This window comes from Canis lupus, chromosome 15 (genome assembly GCF_011100685.1).
Source record: "Canis lupus familiaris isolate Mischka breed German Shepherd chromosome 15, alternate assembly UU_Cfam_GSD_1.0, whole genome shotgun sequence".
NCBI classification, from domain to species: domain Eukaryota; kingdom Metazoa; phylum Chordata; class Mammalia; order Carnivora; family Canidae; genus Canis; species Canis lupus.
This window is the reverse complement of record NC_049236.1, coordinates 45700631-45723980: the sequence shown is the minus strand read 5'-3', so window position 1 is coordinate 45723980 and position 23350 is coordinate 45700631. Positions and strand designations below refer to the sequence as shown.

Sequence of the window (23350 nt, the reverse complement as noted above, 5' to 3'; positions counted from 1 at the left end):
ATAATAAAACCAATCCAAGTGAGTGCCTGCTGGATAAAGCAGAAGGAATGCCAGCCAGTAAACAAGCACTTTAGCCAGTTTGGTTTATGCCAGTTGAATATCAGTTTTGTGTACACAAACATCCAACAGCGGACCCATAAAGGAAAACATAATGTGTATCAACAATATTTATTGAACTCTTTTCAGTGCGATCTGTTTAGTGTGTTTGTGTGCATGTGCATGCATACATACAAATATGTGCATATGAATAGGGAGATAATCTCTAATATAAAACACTGTTTCAAAGTACATCATTCTTAAACACAGTGCTCCAATATCATAAATCGCAGTTAGAATAGTTTGCGAAAGCCGATTTAACAGAAATACTGAACATTGGCAGTGAAAATTGGAATATATCCCCTTAGCCAAACTTTACCTTATAATTTGAAAAAGAATAATTGTGCTCATGGCATAGCTTTTATTGCCCTTTATCACCTAAAATATGATATGTTAAATTTCTACTTCTCTTCTTAGCTGGGTGTGATTAGGAGTAGAATTTATAAACCAGGAAACTGTCAGAGCCATATCTCCTTATCTCATTCTCTATGACTTTGCAGGATTCCCTTTTCTCAGTTATCTTATTGGTAAAACAATGATTCCATTAGAGACGAGAGAAATACATACACTTAAAAAATAAAAGGTGGCAGGCTACTGCTTGTAATGATTACATTAGCTATCCCCTAAGCTTTCCCTGCTCCTTAAATACATAAACCATCACTAACAGAATCCATGGGAACATCTCCAATTTGTGGCCAATGAAATCATTATGGTGTTTAAATTTAGAACTATACTCTACAATTACCTTTTGTATATCTGTGGTAACAATTTCTGTCTTGAAGTGCTTCTCATAAATGCTTGTGGAGGATTATCTTCCAGTTTTGCAGATGGCAAAAGTAAGGAGTAAGTGTATTGTAAATTCTCAGAGTTAAGTCAGAGATTTTCTTTCTGATTCCCAGTTTATCTGTGAGACCCAACATGATGATTCAATTGTTTTTCAGTCCTTTGAACAAATCAATACAAAATGTGTTGTTTCCCTTTGTTCATAAACAGTCACATATTAATATTTAATAATAAAAGAATTTTTAATTTTCAAAAAATTAGAATGATTTTCTCATATAATAGCTTAGTACTTTTTAATATAATTACTTCAGAGTTAACTTTTCTAGGTGAAGATGAATATACCTTGCTTTTCTCTAGGCAGTTCTATATTTTGTCATCAAGTCAAATGTGCATATATCACAGGTTTGATTAAATAATGCTCACAGTAAACACCAACGATAGGTGCACACAGCACTGGGTTGAAAGCATTGTAAAAGCCAGCAGCTGTTCTGTGTAAGGGGCTAATTATGCATGATGAGTGTCTAATTTGAGAGCAACACAGAGCTCATTTCATCTAAACAGCAAAGTAATTGATGTGACACAGTGTATTGCTTATGGATTTTTTTTTTTTACTGACCTTACAAAGTGTAAAGATGAAGAATGAGTGAATGCCACTCACTAGTCTTGACTCAGGAACCAGGGAAGGGAGTAAATTTTCCTTGGGGAAGGACATATGACTTGTGCATGCTGCCGGATGATTCTGAATACTTCACTACTTAAATAGTAATTTCTTGGTTCAGTACAAAGGCTGTGCATTATATGGAAGGTCGATTATGACTTTCCTCTATATACACCTGCAAAATAGAAAAGGTACTCAGTGGTGTGAACATATTGACAAATTCAGAAAATCAACCACAAAATTCTCCTTTAACAACTTGTCTCAGATTTATGAAAAATTGTGATTGAAGTATATCTGATGAAATAAATATTTTAAGCCTGACTAAATATAAAACATTACTGATCCTGATTCCTTCTTTAAATTTCATAAATTATTACAAAGAAGGGGCATCTGTTTGTACTTGGTTTCTTGCATTCTAAAGCAGGCCACATCAAGCTATATATCACCTCAGAATCTGCAGAGACCAACCTACACTCAGCTCTGTGATAACAGAGAGCATTTTCATCTCGCTTATCATTCCATCCAAAATGTGTGTTCTAGTGTCTGGCACATAGTTGGCAATTAAAGAATTTGTTTTGCATCAAAGAATGAATGGATGGAAATAGAGTAGTTATATGATTATCCAATTGCTTTGAGCTCTAATGATGTCATATCTATGTAATTCAATGGACAATTCCTTATGATTTCCATGTATTCCTAATAATTTGTTTTATCTTCTACAGGGGAAGTAGCATAATAAATCCCACTTGGTTAGGTGAGACCCTTAGGAGGTTGTATCATCCAGACCAATGTACTGTCACCAGATAAATGATATAACCACTTATAGGAAAAAAACACATACTTTTGAAATGAATAGACTAAGGGTCATATTCCATGTTACTTAAACTCTCTGAGCCCCAGGTCCCTTGTTCTAATACTCACCTCGTATATGTGCTGCCGAAGCGAGCATTTAATACTCACCTCGAAGAGTTGTTTTATTAGATAAAAAAACAACTATAAACTCTCTAGCATCACACCCAATAACATATAGTTGGTCCAGATTACACATTAGCCCCTTCACTTTTCTTTATAGCTATATGTACAGACTTGTTATATCCATATTGAGAATTTGAGGGAAAGAATTCTTAAGAATCCATTAAAGTATTAACCTTCTCTTTTAATTTCACTGTAACCAGTGAATTGTACATGATTCTGCCGTTTTCCCTTATAGCTTTGCATGATCTATCATCTGCTTAGTTGATCTAGTGCCTACAAAACATATAAACTGCTCCTTGCCTTAGATGGACTCATTATCCAGATTAAGCATACACACACAGACATAGATTTATAGCAAGAACAGAAACAGTTACTTAAAGGAAATCAACATTAAACTCGATGGGCCATATTAAAACCACATTAAATCCACCTGAGTGGCACTTTCCTCTTGACAGGGTAATTGTAGGGGTGGGTAGTGAGGCTGAAGGGTGAAGTGATTGCACAGATGGTAAGAGGGTGGGAGACAGGTGTTTGAATAGACTCAACCTTCTCACTAGGTTTGTCCAACTCAGTGATTCTCAATATATTTTTCTTGCCCCACATTCCATTTTTATTAGTATTAGTTCTGCAGATGTCCATTGGGTAAACAGATACAAATGACAGTAAAGTATGCTTAAATATTAAGCATGACATTGACATGGGCTGATCTGGTCATTGGAGGTTAATTGCATACATAGTGTTCTTTCATGATGGGAGAGACTCTTAAGTGTTTCATGCCATCAGTGGACATGAATTCTGAAAGCTATGAGCAAGTTTGGCTGCCAGAAGAGAATTACCAAATCCTAAAATTTTTATCTGATCACTTATGTTACAGTTAACAGTGCATTATCTTCTCTAGTCCCTATCACGACCAGAAAGGAATAAGCATGGGTAATAGGCCATCTTACTTGGGAATATGGGAAGAAAACTGGAAGGTGCATTAGATTAATTCTGGCCCTGCCAGAGACCCCTCTGACCTAACTGGGCAACATTTGGCCAAAAGTTCCCAAGGCAGTCATCCTGAGGTGTTTGAACCCAGTCATTGCACTAGTAAGGGCAGATTCTGGACACCATTGTTACAGAATGAAGCTGAGAAGCTGGCAGCTCATCTGAAGAAGACTGTGATTGTATAGCAGGAGAGGGTGATGTGAGACTTGCTGTGAAGGAAGTAGAGAACAAAAGATTTTAATAGTCTCCTTTATTTTATAGAAGGTGCTAGTAATGCTTCTCTTTATACAATTACATTCTGTCCTCCAGAGAGGTTCCATATTAGCTAAAAAAGGCCTGCAGATCCTCTACTTACGGCTGCTACAAAGGTTTGAATACTGATCATCACTGTCGCTTTCATGGGGGACAATGGCTGACGACTGTTGTATGCATGAAAAACTCGTGAACTCGCTGTCTTCCATCCCTACCATCCTGCTGCAATACAGAGCCCATTCACAATCCTTGCGATTATAAAGAAGTCTAGAATGTTGGAAAATCAAATGTCAATTACTCCTTCACCCAACACACTGAGTTCTTGTCATGTAATAGGAACCATGGCAAGTACTGGGAAAGAGTAAGCAACAAGGCGGACCTGGCACCCATTTTCCTAAGACTTAAAACCAACTGGTAATCACAGCAAACAGATAAGTACATAAATAAGTATTAAAGAATAATGATGTGAGCTGATGTACAGTAGTAAAATATGCAATGAGCTTGTGTAACAAAGTGGCCTGGCCTAGGCTGGCGGTCAGGCAAATCTTCATCCATTCCCACTGTCCCACCTTCACTCTGGTCATCATCTCTCAGCCTCTGTTTCAGTATATTCTGTCCTAAGACCAGATGAAAAATGGGGAAGAGTCTTTTCATCTTAGGACAGAACATATGTGAAGGCTCTGGGTCAGGAAAGAGGATAGCACAGTTGAACGTGAAGATGAGATCCACAACAGCAAGATCATTTCAGTCCTTATTGGAACTTAGGTTTATCCGTTGTGCAATGAGACACCAATGAGAAATGGAAACAGAGGCTAAAGGTGATATTTTTAAAAGCTCACTTTGGATGTGTTGCCGGGAATTGGAAGGATAAAACCTGGAAGCGGGGGAAGGAGCTAAGAGACTTCGATAATATTCGGAGTGAGAGAGGATGGCTGCAACTAGGGTGGGGCAGTGGGAATGGAGGGAGAAGAACGTGCATATGTAAAATGGCTTTTCCAAAAACCACCTGGACCTCGTCTTCTCACAGCTATTTAGGCCAAAGTGCTTAAATCCTGTCTTATTTCCTAAGAAATAATTGCTTCCTTCTCTGTAAATAGATAATGGCAATACTTAATATTGTCAAGATTTCAACAATGTCAGATTAATTCACATATGTAGAAGAACAGATTTGAAGTGAAGCTATTTCACTTCTGCTCCTTGAATAAGGGGCCTTCTATACATGACGCATTGAAAATAATCAGTTACGTGTTCTGATAAAATTAGAACTTGATTTGGTTAAATGAAACACCCAGATGTATCATAAATAACTTAAACTGGCAGAATTATAAAGGCACAATATACATTTTATTTAAACCAGCAGTCCTTCCTTACCTAGATAACTCACCGACAATGGCTACTCAATGTCTTAATTCACTTGTCTCTGTCTTAGCTCATCTTCCCCTCTGGCTGTCTCAGTGGTCTGGTGGCCTTTCCTGCATTTCACTACTTCCTTTTGTGCTAAGTCCTCTGCTCTCCCCTTCTTGTATTCCCTCCTTTTTCCTGTTTGCTACTAGCACTTTCTTTTGCACCTCTACATCCCTTCCACCTACTTTCTCATCTTTTGCTGCACACTACACTGATTTCTTGCCCTCTCCTCTGTTCTTGACTCTTCTTTTCTTCCCTTACTCATATTTCTCTCTGGGAGACTCTGCTACTTTTCAGTGGAGAGAGGGAGTTAAATTACAAACCTGCCCAGCCAGGAATGACACCCTGTGCCTCTAATGAAGTCAGGAGAAGCTGACAGGACAAAGCAAGGAGCACTAGCTCTACAAAATCCTGTGATGGTAACTGGGGCTTTCTTAAGGCTCCATCCATCAGCACCAGGTTTTTTTTTTTTTTCCTATGAGGTCAGCTTTCATGTCTGAATTCTGTCATTGAAGCTACTCCTTTGGATGAGGGCATTCATTACCAGATGGAGGGCAAATATTAGCACATTTTCCATAAACAAATACTATCACACATAGAAAATTGGGAAAAATCCTCTCACACACCATCAGTTTATAGAATTTTAGACTTGTGAGGGACATTGGGCAAATTTGAAGAGCATGTTAGTTTGTGAGAATAATTAGGTATCATCTACCAGGGAGAAGGCCCTATGGAGGTAGTATTAAGGGCAGTTTCATTTTTATGGGGTGGAGAGGGAAGGACAGCTCAGAGGGAATGGAGACTGATGTGGTCATCCAGGAGGCCCATGGGAAGAAGATGCCAGGAAAGAAAGCCATCCTCATAAGCCACAGCAAACAATATAAAGGATGCCCCCTCTGTATCTGGGCGTATGGAGGTGCTGGACCAGGTATGTACGGCCTTGACATCGGAGACTATGTTCAGCCACTTGTGAATTTTAGCTGCCCAAATATCTAAAGTCAGAGAAGAAGGAATATGAAGGTTTGCAGATTTTTGTGTATTTATTGAACAAATAATTATTAAGCCTTTACTTTGTTAGGCACTGTTTTTGGCAGTGAGAATACAGTCGTGAACAAAACAAAGTTTCTATCCTTAAGAAGCTAATATGCTCATGTAGAAGACAGAAAAACCCCCAAACAAATAAATGTACTATTACTATTCTTACTATTATAGCTACTACTACTACTATTACTGTAGCTACTATTATTTCTATACTAGTACTACTAATGATAAGCAATTCTTATATAATGCTTTTAACTGACCAAGTATTTTTCTGATTATCTTACATGTATTAACTCCCTTAATTCTCACAACCCTCTTTTAAGATAGATACTATCATAATTCTCCTTTTACAGATGAGGCACAAATAGTTTAAGTACAGTGTTCAGAGTCACAGTCTAAGTGAAGAGTTATATGATGTCAGTGACAACTATTCTGAGGAAAAATAAAGATCTAGAAATAGAAGTAATAGAATTAGAGAGTGACAACATAGTCTTTGGAATCTGAGATCTTGGATCAAGAGGCTATACCTGAGTTCTGTGATTTTAGGGAGATTATATCGTTTTTATTTTGGGCCTCAGACTTCTCATCTGTTCAATGAGGATAATAAAACCTAGTAAGAGGAGTTTCCGTAAGCATTAAATAAAATAAAATTATATAATCATTGTAAGAGACTTAGCACAGGCCTGGCATACAATACATACATCAAAATTAACAGGGCTTGAAGCTCAACAATAGCCAAAACAAAGTTAGATGAAAAGAAGTTGCTTGTGGCTGAATGTCTCTAGGATGGGAAAGAATTATGTTTCCTTAAGGATTTAGTAACTCGGAGGACTAAGGAATATAGAAGATTCAGATCTTCCCAAGGGAAATGGGCTCTTTCAAGAAATGAATGTTTTTGGCAGATGCAAGAGGGTAGAGGCTCCGCAAGGAGCTCAGACTGGCTAGAAGGAGGGAGCAGTGAGCGTGGTAGAGAAGTTGAGCCCTAGGGGTTGTAGGGCTTTTCTACTAAAGGGGACTACTGTGGCCAGAAGGAACCCTTTCGGTCACACAACACAGACCAACAGTGCAAGGTCTGGGGCCAGCCTGGAGCCTTGTTCCTTAAGGACATCTTACCTGCAAAGTGCAGGTAGATCTTTGTACAGATCTAAGAGGACAGAACGTGGTCTGAATCACTGACATCTGCTTTCCTTAGTCTTCTATAACCTCATAATCCCCCTTTTTGCTCTTCCCAGACCTGCTGTGTTTGACAAGAACCCTGATAATATTTACCATTGTTGTAATATGAAAAAATAAACATCTCTTGCCTCTAATGTGCTTCTCAGTTTCTTTCTCCTCCCTCTAATCATGGTCCTTGCTTATCAAACAGTTCTGCTGCATTATTAACAATCCAAGATGTGACCAAGTTCATTCAAAGGATATCTCAGAGAGACATGTGACTTTTGGCTGATTGTTTGGCATACTGTAAAAAGGTAGGCCTTGTGATCCTAGATGATTTTCTTGTTAATTGTTAATAAAAAAGACTTTAGGAACCATGACCTCTGCCCAGAGTCAAAATAAAAAATGTTTAGGGCCAATGTTAAATTGTACATTGGCATGGCAGCCAATGTTCATGGCTCAGAAGTGAAGATTAATGGATTTTATGCTGGATTTTGCCAATACTATCTTCTAACAATTTTTGGAAATTCATTTAGCCTGTTCATGTCATCCTTTTTAGTGTGTTAGACCATAGTATGGCTTCAGTAGGATTTGTGTATCACTTGTATTGGGGCATTCAATCATGAGAGAATAATTTAGTGCAATAACTTTATGGAGATAAGAGGCAAGGAGAGTACAACGTAAACTTTGGTATATTGTAGAACATGAAGTTTTAACCCATGTGATAGCTTTAATGAAAACAACAACATGGATGGACCTAGTGGGCAGAGAAATAAGTGAAATAAGCCAGAGAAAGACAACCACCCTGTGATTTAACTTATATGTGGACTAAAACACAAAGCCCATGAACAACAAAAGCAGAAACAGTCCCATAAATACAGAAAACAAACTAGTGGGTGATGGATGGGAGGGATGTGAAGAGATGGGCAAAATGAGTGCAGGAGAATGAGAGGCACAGGTTTCCACATATGGAATGAATAAATCATGGGGATGAAAAGGCACCACATAAGGAGCAGAGCCACTGATATTGTAACAGTGCTGTATGGTGACATCGGGAAACTATACTGCGAGTGTAGCAAAAACACTGTGTTGTACTCCTGAAACTACTGTAACATTGTGTGTCACTATGTTTGAATTAAAAAAGTAAATTTATTTAAAAAAATAAGCATAGTTTTCCAAACCACTCTTGATATTATTTAGTTACATTTGAGAAGCATTAGAGGTAGAAAGTGTTAGGGGGAAGAATTTCCACATGTTTATCATTATCAATGCTTTCATTAAATGCCTAAGTAAATATGAACCCTTTATTGAATACCTAAAAAATACTTGCTGGTGGTATATAGCTGCTTGTTCTTCTGGGTCTACCAGATACTCTGTGGCCACTTTTGAGTCTTTCATAATGAGTTGGAGCTAGTGCTGTCAATTGCTCTTTTGGCCTGAAATTTTTATTATTAGTATTAGTATTAGTATTTTATTTTATTTAATTTTTCCCCAGCTTTAGCCTCTACATAGTCTCTAAATTTGATTCAAATGCCTTACTTTTTTAGTTAAATTTCCTGAGACAACCTGGAAGGACTGTAACCTCTGAAATTTAAAGTTGTGTTCTTCAACCTGTATTCTCACACACAGAACTAATTAGGCACTCAGTCTATTAATAGTCATCCCCAAGGTGAATAATTTGCTCTTTCTTCTTTTATTTGAAGGACTCTGTGTCCTTTGAGTGTGCAACCATGTGGACCTATAGTTAATAGAGAATCAACATTTTTTTAGAGTTGATCCATAGGCCCTTCAGAGAAGTTGTAATAAGAGATTCAAATGGCAAACAACACAAAAAGAACAGGGTAAAAAAGCTTACGGGAAACCAGCTGGTAAACCTAAAGAGTGTTTTGAGTGATCTTTTTGAAAATATACACGTTAATAGCTCTAGCCTGGATTGATGGACTTGTAGGTCACATCTAAGCAGAAATTATTGCCTTTCAGTATAAAAAAAGTCAGTTTCACATTAACTTTTCAAACATATTTTGCTGAATTTCTAGCAAATCAAAAGGATCATTCTCTATTTTTGAAGGTTTTTAAATATTAAAAGAAACCAGTCATTGGACAGGATAATATGGGGTGGATGTTTGACAAGCAGGTTTTTATCTTTGAAAGAGTTGTATAAATGCTGAAAAAAACCACTTGTGGCTTTTTCAGCCATAAATTACTTCAGCATCTGGTACAGCAGGCTCTGAATAAATAATTGTTGAATTAATGAAAGAATGTAGTAACCTATGCAAAGCAGAGACTGCAAAATATTTGGAGCTTTTGGTATACAAAAATGGGGATACTCCCTTCCTTTTTTCCCTCTGTAACTTCAGTGTTCCCCAAGCTGACTCTGACTCTCTCTCCAACTGGCCAGTAGTGTGCTATGAAGGGGATAGGGTGACACCCATAGCTTAGGGAATGTCTCTAGATTCTGCTTCTTGCCCTGTGTTCTGAATATTCTTGCCCCAGCCTAGAATACCTGGTTTCTCTTATGCTGGTTGACCTCAGTTATGCCCCTTGTCCAGCCCTTGCTATCTACCTGGTTTTAAATTTAAGTCTCAGTGTTGACTCCTTCCTTTGATCACCACGAACCATAATCTGCGGAGCTGTCCTGTCCTACCCAAGCTCTAGATCTCGAAACATTGGGTATCCACTAATGAAAGAGTTGTTTGGACGTCAGTCTCTGAGTATCTTTCCTAGTCCTACCACATCTATGACAGTGGCTAGGCATGCCAGGGTTCTTTCCCTGCCAGTATAACTAAGTTATTTCTTCTGGAACTTTCATAACTTGACCAGGATACACCCAGAGCTCGAAATTCCAGGACTTCAGATTCCAGATAGTTAGCTAGAGATAAAGATGGAAACTTGACTTAACAAAGTTCCAAAAACCTGCTGTGTCCTGAGGCACCATGGTGCCTTCCACATGGGTGATCTGAGTTCAACCAGTAGTATTGGGGTGTAAGCATTTTAACCAGAGCATTCCAAGACCCCAGACTATTGTGCAGAAATTCACCAGCAAACAGAGACCCTACCATTCTTTCTCCATCAATAAAGGTATCACTGCTACCTAGGATTTCAGAGCAGCTTAGCCCAACTTCCTATCCTCTATGCTCAGGAGGAGAGGGTGAGAAGTAGATGGAAGCTGCCCTCCAATCTGGAGCCCCAGGGCCTCCCAGCCTCATGTGTGGAGGCCCAGGCTGGAAGAGAGAATCAAGGAGGCCAGATGTAGTGTCCATCCTTTCCAGTCTTTGTTTATGGACAGCAGTGTCCCGCAGGCTGCTGTCCTACTTGCAGTACATCTTTTTTTTCCCTCCTGACTCAGGTGATGATGTCATGAAATACTCATGAGGCAATATAGGGTAGAGGTCAAGAGCTGGGGTCTTGGAGCAGTACCGCCTGGATTCCAAGCTTAGTTGTGTATATATCAGTCAGAGAATTTGAGCAATTTGCTTAAACTCCCTGGAATTCATGATCTTCCTTGTAAAGTGAAACCTCATCATTCCACAAGTACCTATTGTGCTGCTTCTCTGGAAGGCACTATTTGGGAGCTGAGGACACAGCCATAAGTGAATTAGGTAAGTTGCCTGCCACCATGGAACTTAAGTTCTAGAGGGGAAAGAGATAATGCACAAAAATGAATGTGTCCTGTTGAAGAGATAAGAGCTATGCAGAAAAATAAAGCAAGGTAAGAGAATAAAGAGTGAGGTGGATTATTTTAGATGGAGTAATCAAATAGTCTTCTCTTAGGAGATGACCGTTGACCATGTGTCTGAATGCAGTCAAGAATAAGTCATGCATGTAACTCGTGTTCCTTTCAGAGAAAACTTCGAATGCAAAGGCTCTGAGGCTGAACTGTGCCTGGGATAATGACACTGCCTGTTATACACAGTTACTGTGGGGTTTATTGGTTAATGCATGTAAGAACTTTTAACTGGCCCTGTACATAAATGTTTCTTGACAAATGCTGGTTGTTAGGATTATCAGACTGCTTCATATATTCTGGCCCAGCTAGCCCAGTTGTAGCTGAGGTAGGTAGTCCAGGTAGGCGAGGGGAGCAGGGCCACCCTGATGGTTGGAGACACTGCCACCTGCTGGGTCTGCTGGTAAACCTCATGGGTATGTGTAGCATGTTCAGAAGCTGGTGCTGTGTCTCCCATCTGCTGCCCATCCTTCCTCCTATATCTTGGTTTCTACTGGCTACACATCCATTCAGTTCCTTAAGTCAACTCTGCCTTCTGTTTCATATGAGATTCCTGTCATCAGTACTGCCTATGTCACCTGCCAAGTCCCAGCCCACTCTCCATCATGGTGCCAGGGATCCAAGGACAATTGTTTATCATATAGGAAGATGCCTTTAGTCATAGAAGATTGCTCCCGACACATATTTCACTGGGGCCTGGGTTTTTGTCAAATGGCTACCTCCCCCTTAAGTGAAAGAATAAAAAAAGAATAAAAGAAAAAGATTATGGTGGAGTTTAAAGAAAAAGATTATGGTGGAGTTTATCAGTTTATTAGACTGCCCACCTGCTCACTGGGGGTCTGGTGGTCTTATGAAAGAAAAATGGACAAACTCCCACAGAGCTGCCACTGCCTCAGTGCATTCACCATTTGAGGCTTGCACCTGCTCCCACAGACCCTTGACCTTCTGAAGTGGCTCTGTTGAATTATTTGTGATTTGTCATTTTATAAAAGAATAGTATACTTCCGGGTGCCCACAACTTTGTCCATATTTGGAAAAGTGACACGTAGAGAATGGCCTTCTAGTCATTCCTTGGTCTGGCTGCGTATGTGGTGGTATATTTAGTGTTCGCAGATGTAAGAGCCCAATTACCCACAAGACTTGCTTACAGAATACATCTTACATGATCCTCTGTGCCTGTGCCCTTACATAATATCCTGACGTGACATCCTAGAGTTAATAATATTGTCAACTTCAACAGATACTGTGAATCTATTAAAAGCTAGATGTAATGCTAAGACATTTCATTCATTTTTAAATTTCATTTCAACCTCACAACAATACTGTAAAACCCAGATGCTCCGTCCATCAGTAGACCACAAGATAACAACCCTATTAATAGCCAAATCTCAATAACATGGGTCTGTATCCCTTGTCACTATTAGATGTCCAGCAACTTTACCAGGTTTCCTTCCATGAACTTCTTGGAACCATGAGAAATTCTTCTTGTCCCTAGATTCGGATATGGGCCATATGGGTCTGGGTTTGGAACCACTCCTAGGCTTTTCTGCAGGTCTCCTTTTCTTGCCCAAGACTTGTTTCACTCAAGCGCCTGTTGCTAATCTCCCTGGCACAGCTTTGTCTCAAGTGTAGGCTCAGACGCTTCCCATATTTCCCTACTGTCATAGGGAAGACTGAAATGTAATGTCTTAGTGAGATTCTTATGATAGTTTTGGGGAACAAAATGGAATAATATACAGAGGACTTAAAATTGATTATTAGATGATTGTTTTCAGAATCCTCAGGTTTAGCATTCTGAGGCCCTAGCTCCTACAATGTACTGCTGTTCCAGCTCCAATTGTCCAACATGTTGCTGCAGTTCATGTTGGTAGTAAGACCTTTTTGCAAATGTGTCTTGTACTGGTTCCAAACTTCTTCTCCAGTTCTGAACAGAGAGGCAGTTATCCCACATCATCTAAATCCTAATGCTTGGGCTCTCATTTTCTACCGCAGGATGAAGAACAACCTCATCCATCTCCACAGGGGTTTGCCCCTGCTAAAGGCAATGCGTAAAAACACAACATCCAGGCAGCCCGGGTGGCTCAGCGGTTTAGAGCTGCCTTCAGCCCAAGGCATGGTCCTGGAGACCATCTAGTCCCGCGTCCGGCTCCCTGCATGGATTGGAGCCTGCTTCTCCCTCTGCTTATGTCTGTGCCTCTCTCCCTCTCTCATGAATAAATAAATTAAATCTTTAAAAAGAAACCCCACAACATCCCATTAGGACATTTCCCAATTTCTGAGTTACTACCTATTGACTCACTTTATAGACAAGATATAAACAAGCTGTCCAAATTCAGCTTCAGATTTACCAACCCAGTCCCTTACAGACATAGGCTAAAACCAGCTGCCACAGCCTACTTGACACCTTCTAGTCTCTGATTCCAACCTCTAGTGTGCTTTGTACATGCAGTACCTCCACCAGCCCCCCCCATTACCTGCAGTTTCACTTTCTGCACTTTTGGTTATCTCCTGTCAACTGCAGCCCCAAAGCAGACGACCCTTCTCCTGACGTAATGTCAGCACAACCATAGTAGCCTAAAACTAGCATCACAAAGCCCGCATCATTCACCCCGCTACACCTCAGCCTGTAGGCATTTTATCATTTCACATCCTCAGAAGAAGGGTAAGTACAGTACAATAAGATACTTAGAGAGAGAGAGACACCACATTCACATAAGCTTTATTACAGTATATTATTATAATTGTTCTATCTTAGTAATAATTGTTAGCCTCTTACTATGCCTAATATATAACTTAAATTTTATCATAGGTATAATGGTATAGGAAAAAGTATAGTGTATGTAGGGTTTGGTACTATTCATGGTTTCAGGCATCTACTGGAGGTATTGAAACATCATATCCCCTGTGGATAAGGGGGAAATGACTGTATCATCCTATCTCATTCCCACCACAGCCCTACAGAATATGTATCACTGGTGTATTTGGGGTTTTGTGTTTTTTTTTTTGTTTTTTGGATTTTTTTTGGTCACTTACTACAAACAAAAATTGATGAGATTAGCACTATTACTAAGTCCATGTAACAGATAAGGAAACTCAGGTGTAGAAAGTTTAAATAACTTGCCTTACATGACAGATATTTGTACGCATAGGACACCGTGTGTACTGAACATCCCCTCTTCCAATGCTACCTTCTTTGTCAAAGATAACCCACCACCCTGTGAACTTCTTAGTTAATTCCATGAACTACTGCTGTGTCTAATTTCCTTTCTAGCTTTGGAGCAGGCTGTTCAAATGTGTCAGCATCTCTCTCCAGCTCTATAGCTTTCAGATTAATCACCAAATAAGGCAAATATCATGTTTTCAAAACATGCCACTCCTAATTTATCACTCATGGATGTCACAGCCCTCACCCCACAACTTTTGGGTCTCTACACAGACATTCTCTGACTTCCTTGCGCTGCTTTAGCATGCCTTTTTATTTTTCTTAATCCACATAACATGGCATTTTATTCTGTATTACAAAAGGTCTTTATTAATCACTACATATTATCTTACGTTGTTACCCTATGCTTTTTATTTCTGTATGTGTTTAACTTGTCATCAGTATAAAATTAGAACTCCCTTGAAGGTAAAGGCTATGTCTTAAACTTCTTTCATATTTTCTCCCAAGAAACTAATGTTATGCTAACTTCATACAAAATACTAAATGAATAGTGGCTCTATATATTGTTGACAAGAATTAACCAAAAAGGAAGGAACTGGTATACATAATTTGATAATATCTCTTAAAATAGGTTTTGAATTATTTTTCATATGACCAATAAATTCACAAAGCTATAAATTGTTAATAGTAATTCCAGAAGCAAGTAGTGAAGCATTTTTATCTTTACTTTAAAAATTTAAAAAGAAACAAATCTCCATAATTCATAAATAGTTGTTGAAAAAGGAAACATACACATATAGTTTTTTAGTAACTTGAAAAAGAGTTAAAATAATTTCTTAAGGTTTCCAAGTAATAGTGTCCACATACTAATTGTTAGGTGGCCTTTCCTCAACATTTTCTAAAGTATCTCTAGATGTCTTTATCATCTGCTTTTTATAAATAAATTGAAAATGTGAGCCTTGCAGTTATTTAATAAAAAAAAAAAAGAGGTAGCTTTTTAAATTTGATTTTGGTGACAACTGTTTGATAGAGGCAAACGCCAAAACCTCTTTTTGAAGCATTTCAGTTTAATGATTTTTTTTAAACATACATTTAACAAAATAGTGAATAAAAAGCTCAACTAATTTACTATCCGCTTTGTGAACAGTAGCTTCCCTCTGCCTTTTTGGGAAACCGTGCAGCTTTCTGATTATAAATGGTGTGTCTTTTGTCTTGTTTCTTGATGTTTCTGGAGTTTAAAAAAATACCTTATGGTAAAGTTCAGCCTACTTCAGGAACATTAACATAAGAAGCCAAAGATTATCTTGCCATGGGCCATTGCTATGCCCTTAAATAATATAAATTTGATCAAAATCAGATATTGAAGTAGACAACATTCACTGGAAAGTTTTCATTTCTTTCCTATTTTCTTAAAATCCCTAGAAACTTGTTTATTTCAGTAAGGAGCCCACCTTCTTCCAAACACATCAGCCTTTCGAAAGCTTTATTTAAATGCCTCTGCCAAATGAAAGGCTCCTTTCATGCCATTTCAAGCCCTGAAGTACCAAAAGGGTAAATAACTTGAAGTATCATTTTTGACTGACTTGACTTTGAAACAGGCACAGTCAGCGTAAACAGCTGCTCAGCGGCGAGAAGCTTCCCTGCCTCTCTAAACAGTTGCCTCCCTTATCTGCTAATATCGGTAACGATGATAAACACCTTAATTCACTGGATTAATGAGTTAGAGCCAATAGAAAAGGACAAAACCCCATAACTTTTCCACAAACTTAGTTAAATGTCAAGGTTTTTAAAGGCCTAGTTAGCAAGTATATTAGATGAGATATGTCAGTTTCCCAATTTACGACTCTGACTTGTCTCTTGTGATTCCTTATAGCCTCTAGCCATTCTCCTCTTACCTGAGGCATTCTCTGGCAAAAACCTGATGCTTCCAGTCATTCTGCATTCTTGTGTTTCTTCAAAAATAATTGGACAGGCACCTTTCCATAAACAATCATCATTAGTTATATACGGTACACAGATACGAATACCACACAAATAAGTTTCAATGGAATGTCTTGAGCCAAATAGCAATAATTTGGCCCACATGTTACGGATGTGATTGACAGAGAGTTAATGCACTTAGCACTTTTCCAGGAGGCTCTGAGTATTAGCTCCTTGATGCTCAGAAAGTCCTGCTCCCAGAAAAATGACATAGACATTGACCACTGAGTTTGTTGCTATTCAATAGCCGGTTCCGTTTCCAGACTCTATGATTAAAGTCATTATAGAAACTGTCAGCAGGGGGGAAGAAATGGAAACTGTCACAAGAAGCAACTGTCTGAAATGTTAAAGATTCCCATAATGTTTAACGGTTTTAAAGCAGGGGGTTTTAACCTAATGAAGATCGACCTAAATTATAAAGCTGCAAGCTCCAAAGGGTTTCTGCTAGGTTGATTAGCTATCTACCTTTTTATCTTCTCTTTTAACCTTCTTGGAAAGATTCCGAAATAATCAAAATAAAAATAAATCTTTATACGTACATGGCTAGCTATGAACAAAGTTTACGATGAAAAGGAATTAGCATCTTTCCAGAATCTTTTCTTAGAAGCATGCCTATTATTATGGAAAAGATTGATGAAATGAAAGTATAAACTGAGTGAAATAGCACATACCGTGACAGTTTTTAGTCATTGTTTTTATATTCGAGGACCTCGATAATGCTAATGTTCGGTAGAACACAGTATTTCCAATAGGACAGTGAGCCTGGGCATGTTTGCAAGTTGCTGCTATCTCTTTTTCCACTTAATGTTATAAATAAAAATTCCTGGTTTATAATTAGGATTTATTACTGTTTGACAATCTCATACGGGGAGCACTAGATATGCAGACCATTAAGATGATTTAGAAGTTAAATTGCTTTGGAAATTCATTAATTGAAAAAACTGGACTCTTGAGTACATATGAGTGTTTATTAATATTATTAGATTATCAATTAATATTTTATCTCATTCTGTACTGTGTTTAAGAGCAAATGAGAAGTCTGAGAAACTGTCGCAGATCAGAGGAGCCTGTGGAGACATGATGATTAAGCGTAAAGTGGTATCCCGATTGGGATCCTAGAACAGAAATGACACATTAGGAAAAACTGGTGAAATTGTAATCAAGTGCAGAGTTTAGTTAACTGATATGGATTCCTTGGTTATGGCAAATGTATAATAGCGATTACGGTTGCTGTGGGACAGATACACACTAAAAAATGATTTGTCGTCATCTGAAATTCAAACGTAACTGGGTGTCCAGTACTTCATCAGCTAAATCTCTCAACCCTGATAATAATGTCAGATATTAACGATAGGAGAAAGTGGATGAGGGGTATGTGGGAACTGGCTGATATCTTTGCAACTTTTCTCTAAATTGAAAATCATTCTAAAATAAAAAGTATATTTAAATTTTTTAAAAGCATCTGGGAAAACATAGGGCCCATGATATACATTTTGCTTTAATATTTTAGTTGAAACATTTTCCACACCTAAGAAAGACTAAAATCTGACACCAGCCTAAACTTTTATTTTTTTTTCAATATGTAAACAAGTTTGCCCTTTAAAAAATGTATGTTTTAACCCCATTTGCCAGTGAGAGGAGAGCCTAATACAATAACACTACCAGCAATATTCTTCTATTTATTTTTCTTTCCTCACCTGCTATGCCCAGGTTTTGACATTAAGAATATTGTGTTTGATATTTTCTGCATTAAAAACCACTTTAGGCTTTGGTTCCATTTTACTCCCAGTCAGAAAGATCAGAAAAAGCTCAAGTCACACAGTAAGAAACTTTATCCACTGAATGAGACATTATCCATTCCACCAGACTGCAAATCAAAGAGTATCTCTTAGGCTGCTTAAAAATTCATTTTAAAATCTGATCCTGATTGTACTTTTATGGTAATCTCATACCATCAATCATCCTTTTACCTTTAGTCTCTGGGTCCAGCGCTCTCCCCATAGATCTCATTCACTCTACCTCATTATAATTCTGTAGGTGAGAAAACAGGGGAAGAAACCTTAACAGAAAATGAGAGAAAGATGTAAATTTCTTGAGAAAAGTCAGGTTCACTAAGAAGCAGAGCTAATGATACGCTCTGATCTTCCCCCTTTTTTTGTAATTAAAAGATGGAAGGAAAAACGGACCCCAAAAAGGCAAAAAAAAAAAATCCACAAAAAACCCCAAACTCTGTCTCCCATGCAAATAACATATCCCTAATCTGCATTCGGTCTCACTAATACACCTTATGGCTTTAAACTGCCAGGGTTCTGACTTGTTTCTGCCATCTGAAGTGAACAAAAGAAATATTTTTGAAACTCTCGAGAACTTTTCTTGCATTGTGTGGTGTTTGCCTGCCCTCCCCCAGCGCTGCCTCCTTCCCAAGTCTGAGTTGTCACTGGGCGCCTGGCCCTGGCACGGCCTAGGTGCCCGCTCTGCGAGCAGTTGGTGGCAGCAGGGGGAGGGGCCGCTGGCTGCGTGTCATCCGGAAAGCGCTCGTGGCAAGTGCAAGGATCTCTAACAGCCGGTTTAAGTCAAGCCTTCATTCAGCCTTTCCAGCATGATTCAATTTTACTAACAATAAATGTTATATTTTTGCTCCATTGATTTGAATGCTGACTCCGGTGTAAAGCATATTTCTTAGAGCCACAAGAAATGTAGCAGATCATAAACTCAGCGGTGCAGCTCAGCCTCCGCACATTTAGATTGGAGTAAGAAAAAAAAAGGCCATTAACCGCAAGGGAAGAAGGGACGGGTTTCTCTGAAGTACCAGGTCCGGCTGCACTATCATTTCTAACGTCTCGAACAAAATGTTGCCATAAACCACAGAATGCCAATAATAGCAATAATCCCTCCAAAATGGGTTGTTACCAGCAGTTAGTGACCAGTTTCTTAGTGAATGGCCTGAGGGGAAAGGCTTTAAGAAAAGCTGTATTCACTATTTCCTCCCAGGCAATTTCACTGGATGCATTAAACTGCATTTTCATTGGGATTTCAAAATGTTTGTGCTCTGACAAGGCGCTCATCACAAGGTCTTTTGATTAAACCTCCATCTCCACAGTCTTACGAGGAGCAAATAAGCAACCATCTGAACGCGGGAGAGGGGTAATTTCAACAGCCTCTTAATTAATAACAAATGACGTTCTGAAATATCTAAAAATATATATGCTGGTGGAATCCCGCGGAGCTTCTTTGTTCATGATTTAACGCCCTCTGCCATTCGCTGATGGGCTGTGAATTGGCCCTGGGTCCGCTCATTTGCTCCCGGAGATAACAACCGGCCGCAGCCCGGGCCTCGGGCCTCAGGAGTAGCAGGTGCGCTCTGCCAGAGCAAACGGGCTGATCCTCGGTGTGCCCTGCCCGGGGCGGGGGTAGGGGTGTGTGTGTGTGTGTGTGTGTGTGTGTGTGTGTGTGTGTGTGTTAAACTTCAACTATTTCGAAGGTGGCTGAGGGTAGGAGTGGGGAGGTGCCCAAGGAAATGAGTTTTCAGCAACTGCTTCTTAACAAGAGTCTGAACCCACTCAAATTTAGATTGAAAATTCAAGATTTAAGGGACCCAACTGTTATTTTAGGGCTTATGAAACACCAGCCCCCCTTCTTTTGAAAATGTAAGCTTTTTTATCAGAGGTCATGAGACATCTGTTTATTATTGGATAGTTTCTGTTAGAAACGAACTGTACTTCGCATGAAAACTCACTCGGGCCCATAGATTGGTACTTTGAAGTGATTGCAAGGAGCTTTTAAAGTTCATAAGTGAAATAATTAGAATCTAATAATAATTGATATTGAGACAAAGTGCCGGATCCCGTTCTTATTTGGCTTCCTAATACATATGAACACAAAGGTGTTTTTTTACTAACATGTGGGAATCGCTGACCTGAATATATTTCGGGTAATAGCATGGTGTACCATAGTTGAAATGTTCATAACTGAATAGTGATAATAGTAACAATAATGATAATTTTAACATTTGCTTCCCGAGAACTCCATAATAGTCTTTCAAATGCCGTCTTTTTTGATGCATTGTTTTTCCTGATTACCCCTAAAATAATTTCTTCTCCTGATTCATATTTTATACATGTAATTAACATATTAGAATGAGACATGACCACCCAAGCACTTTTCTTATTTCAAGGCATTCATCACAGAAATATACTTCTAGATTTAAACTAAAATGTTCTGACACTATTTATACATCAATCATAAATCATTCAGAAACACGAAGAGGTTACATAGAGGTTACATACATAGAGGTTACATACATAAATGTATAGGTTACATACATTTAATTCATCTACTTCCACAGCCTACTGGTTTTAAGTGAAACACTTCAGTTGCTCATTAATCGCAAACATTAACCCAAATTTATAAATAAAGGCAAAAATGATTGACGTTACAAAGAAAATGACAAGCAGCAGGCACAGAGCTGCTCTTACTCATTATATCCAATGCTACTGAGATTACAAATACTTTTATGTGTGCATTGAGGGGACAAAGGTAAAGTATGTGCTGTCTCTCTCTATATATAGCTATATTATATTACATATATTTTTTCTTTGTGAAAAAAATCAAAGTGATATAAATGAAGCCTTACATAGTTTATCAAATTGAAAATATATTTCAAGGAAAATCAAACATACATATGAAATCAGAAGTTTTAATTTTCCTCATAACCAAAGTTCAAGGTAGGTCTGGCACCATTCTTTTTAAAGGATGGTTGGAAAATAATGGAGGGCAGGATTTGTCACCTGAAGTGGATGCGTTGAGAATTAATCAGTCTATGAAGCATTCATAATGAAAGAATGAAGAAGCTGCCCCACTCGGAACTATGTAACCATTTTACAGTATGAAAAGGCAGGATGGAGAGGGTCCTGCCTGTGGCAGGTGAATAGAAATCCTGGCCACACACTTGAGCTCTGGGGGAGGAGGGAAGCACTGAGCCTGATACCCCCAAATCTGTTCTCCTCCACCCCCTGAAATTATTTTAGTGGAGACAAAGCTTTTTATCCCACACTGTACCTCAGGGAAAAATGATAGTATAAAATGTCTGGTCAAGATGGGCAGAGGACGAGGGAAGGAATGCAACCATACTGAGTGTGGCCATGGATGGGATGAAGAGGGGCTATGGACACAGGAAACCAGCTTTGCAACTCTTCAGTGATTCTTCCTTGGTTAGTGCTTCTGCCCATAAATTCATCTTTAAGGAATGTTATACAGATCTTAAAATAGACAGAGTGCTGAATTCCTTGGAAGGAGATAAGCAATCATTCCAGTATGACCATGTCTTGAATATTATGGGGCACTTGGGTGGCTCAGTCAGTTAAGCATCAGCCTTCCTCTCAGGTCATGATCCAGGGGCCCTGAGATTCAAGCCCTTCATGGAACCCCACATCAGGCTCCTTGCTCTGTGGGAAGACTGCTTCTTTCTCTCCCTCTGCTCCTCCTCCCTGCTTGTGCTCTCTCTCTCTCTCTCTCTGTCTCAAAGAAATAAATAAAAATCTTTTTAAAAAATCAAGATTATGAAGAATGAGGGAAGCACCATGTCTTGCATATAAAACAGAACATTAATTCAGAATTTTATTAACTGTAATGTGTCAAACACATTACAAGAGCAAGCAGGAATGTGGAAGGAATGGTAAGAGTGCAAATTCCTTTGGAGGAACCCAGTGCCTTGTGTTTACTCATAGATGCTGCCACCGATGGGAGAAAGTGACGGGGATCGTAGGGAGGAGAAAGGAAACACACTGATCATAGTGATAGGTGTTTCCTCCCATACTATTACCCCGTATCATCATCTCCGGTTTACAATTGCGAGAGCTAAAAAAAATTTAAGTAACCTGCCCAAGCTTCTATTCTGCACAGCTTGTCAACTGGCACAGCCCCCAAATCCAAACCCGAGTCTCCCTCAAGTTCTTCCCACAGCAATGGTTAAGGATCCGGGTACACCTGAGATCAGGCCTGGCAGGGGCACTGCTTACAAACATGTTGATAACAATTAGTTTGAATGGTTATAAAATATCTGTTATTGCACTTACATTTTAAATACCAATTGTAAAGTCTACAAATTTAAAGTCTACAGAAAGTCAATTTTCTGCAAATATTTTGATCCCTGACATCAGTTTCCATATTGTCCTGGCTGAAAAAGAGTCTGCAGAGGGTGTTTTTGCCTCCAGTAATGGCCTACCTGCTTTGCAATTATCAAAAGATGAAAAAGACCTTTCCTGAAAGGTTTTCTTAGGATTCTAGCATGTAGAGGTTTTTCACTGACTGCTACCTAATCTATTCTTATTATGAGGCCTTAAGAGATTTCTGAGAGACACACTTTTCCAAGGAGTCGGACCCTCAGGTTGCTTATGGAAATGGGATTGCAAACAGCCCTTGAACCTTCAGCTGATCAAAATGTGAAACATTTTTCAAATTACCAGGTAATCCAGTAACCTAAGCCATTTAATGTAAAATCACAAAACTTCAAGGTTAACAGACACTACTGAGAATGTAAGTCCAATTCCTCAATATATTTGAAATCAGTAAAATGAAGCACAATGTACCTAGTAAAGCTGATTTCTTCAAAACTCTTTACCTAAATGTGCAACTCTCTTGCTAAGGACATTTTAGTACAAGCAACTCTCAGCATTGTGGCTGGGTAACAGCCCCTAAATATGAATGATTTAAATAAACTTGCGTTTTGCCTGTGAACAATATTATGATAGGGCAATGGTTTTTAGACCCTGCTCCATAAGCTGGACCATGAGGTTTCACGATTGAAATTTGATGGCAGAGATCTTTTTTCAAATGCACAGGAAAAGAAATTAAATTAATTAATAGAATTCTCTTGACTAAAATTTTTAATCCCCCATATTTTGAGAGCCTTCCTTATATGACATTTTAATATAAAATATATCTCATTCAGACTAAATTAATTTGTATTTGTTGTCTTAATATTTCATCATGTTTCACATTATGACTTTTAGTTGTTCAGCTGGCTGAGTTCATTTGGGACTCGCAGTAAGAGGGGGCTACTTTCCTGATCCAGAACCTGGTGCGTAACTTTTTAACAGAGCTGGCCATGAGTATAGTAGTTAATCAGTTTCTG

General features: G+C 38.7%; 2 long non-coding RNA genes across 4 annotated transcripts in view; one reads left to right on the top strand and one right to left on the bottom strand.

The window, feature by feature from the left end:
• The window catches only part of LOC111090082, a 246039-nt gene that overhangs the window by 168244 nt on the left and 54445 nt on the right, over positions 1 to 23350 (top strand). Inside the window, exon 1 of one of the 3 annotated variants that reach the window (XR_005370836.1) lies at positions 19187 to 19572. The exons of the other annotated variants lie outside the window; for them this stretch is intronic. This is a non-coding gene — a long non-coding RNA (uncharacterized LOC111090082). Of the gene's footprint in view, positions 1 to 19186; positions 19573 to 23350 lie in introns of those variants that run through there. 3 annotated transcript variants of the gene reach the window in all.
• On the bottom strand, positions 17168 to 18739 carry LOC102155670. Its single transcript, XR_005370833.1, has 3 exons — positions 18503 to 18739; positions 18189 to 18277; positions 17168 to 17333 (listed from the first exon to the last, which is right to left on the bottom strand). It is a non-coding gene; the product is annotated as an uncharacterized LOC102155670 (long non-coding RNA).